Here is a 1,957-nt window from a genome sequence, read left to right as displayed (position 1 = left end):
TGTATCTTTGTAAACCCTGTAGAGCATTGGTTTACAATTTCATATATAAAATAATTCTAACTTCAAATTACAATTCCATTGCTGGGAAACACTGTAGTGTAGTGCAAAAAATTTTGTTTGCTCTGATGGCTGTGACTGTTACAGTAGCTAGAGTAGTACAGTTTCTGGATCTTAGTCCAGAAAATAAATTCATTTCTGGAGCTTACTCCTGAAAAGTAATTGTTTGAAAACAACCAAAACCTAAGTAACGGCAGAACTGAATTGTAACAACCAAAAGCACTGCTTCTGCTGTGTATGCAAAGGAATCTACGGGCTTTATTCTATAGACATTGACAAGGTTACAAAGACTCATTGCAGAAGAAAGCGACCAAGAGGTTCACATTTTGTGCAGCCCTCAGGTCACTTTGCTGCCTCATGACATCCTCACTCTTCCTCTTCTATCTTCTTGCCATGGAACTCCCGGCTTTTCACTCGGAGCTTGTTGACCTGTGACTCTGCAATGTCAGCCCGCTCCTCGGCTTCCTCCAGCTCGTGCTGGATCTTGCGGAACTTGGAGAGGTTGACATTGGACAGCTCCTCCTGTGCGGGGAGAGGGAGTCGGTGGTGAGGAGCCCAGGGCAGGGGTTCTTTCCTCCTGCGCCTCGGCCTTGCGGGACTGCGGCTCCTCCCTGGGGGAAGGCACAAACTTCCATCCCCCACCCACCACTGCTTACACAGAAGCCTCACACAGACCTCCTCATCCGCCCTTACTCAGGACCCCACTCTGACAAGCTTCACCAGTACTGTGCCACTCTTGAGGAGCTATTTTGTCACTTGGATTTGTCATTTGTGTACTTATTCTCCCACTGCTTGCTGCCCAACTACCAGTGTGACTTACTAGGTTGAGAAAGACCCTGAAGCCTTCTGCTGTTGATTACTAGCAGAGATTCGTGAACTTCTCAGTCAGTGGATGTGGCCCCTGGGTTTGTTTAGTCTGACCTCCTGTATAAAACAGGCTGCAGAACTTCCCTCACTTCATCCCTGACTGCAGGGGGCCCAGAACTCAGCAAGGCCTCATGACACGATAGTAAAACGGCGTGGCCAAGACCGTTGTCTCTTGGGAGTTTCTTTCATGCTCCTTCCCTGGTACTCCCTGGTATTCCTACTCATCTCAATGAGCGTGCTGCCCCGATGGAAGGTATCTCTTGCCCATTCTCCAAGCAATACTTACAGCCTCCTCAGCTTGTCTCTTGTAGGATTTCACCTTCATTTGCAGCTTGTCCACCAGATCCTGCAGCCTGAGAATATTCTTCCGGTCTTCCTCAGACTAGAGTGGTCGGTAAGCAGGAAAGAGAATGAATGATTGGTTCTGCATCATGTGAGGTTAACAATTCCCCATGGGGATCGTGTGTGCAAAATCTGACTTGCTGTGAGAAAACTGTGTCAGCCCAAGGAGGCCTCCTGCCTTACCTGGTAGGTCAGCTCCTTCACCCTCCTCTCGTACTTGCGCACACCCTTCACGGCTTCAGCGCTGCGCTTCTGCTCAGCATCAACCTCCCCCTCCAGCTCCCGCACCTGCAATGAGAAGCCCATCTTTGGAGCTTCCCTGCCGGCTGCTTACATGACATGCTCACTCATGCACAAATACCAGCCCTACGCACTCTGGCCTCCAGCTTCTGGATTTGCTTCTTGCCTCCCTTCAGTGCCAGCTGCTCAGCCTCATCCAGACGGTGCTGCAGGTCCTTCACCGTCTGGTCCAGGTTCTTCTTCATCCTCTCCAGGTGGGCGCTGGTGTCCTGCTCCTTCTTCAGCTCTTCTGCCATCATGGCTGCCTGACGAGAGCAAAGGGACAAAGCCATTTTGGGGCTGGAGACAGTTTGGGCGAGAATACATCCACCATCAGCAGTGAAAGGAGCCCCCGACTCACATCCGTGATGGCCTTCTTGGCCTTCTCTTCAGCATTGCGGGCTTCCTGGAT

The 1,957-nt window shown here is 50.6% G+C and overlaps 1 pseudogene; it reads right to left on the bottom strand.

The window, feature by feature from the left end:
- Positions 1-291: 291 nt before the first annotated feature.
- LOC103918427 overlaps positions 292-1,957 on the bottom strand; it is a 16,967-nt pseudogene continuing 15,301 nt past the window's right edge.

This window comes from Pygoscelis adeliae, unplaced genomic scaffold (genome assembly GCF_000699105.1).
Source record: "Pygoscelis adeliae isolate BGI_AS28 unplaced genomic scaffold, ASM69910v1 Scaffold81, whole genome shotgun sequence".
NCBI lineage: Eukaryota > Metazoa > Chordata > Aves > Sphenisciformes > Spheniscidae > Pygoscelis > Pygoscelis adeliae.
The sequence above is the reverse complement of the archived record's forward strand: the minus strand, read 5'-3'. Positions and strand labels throughout refer to the sequence as shown.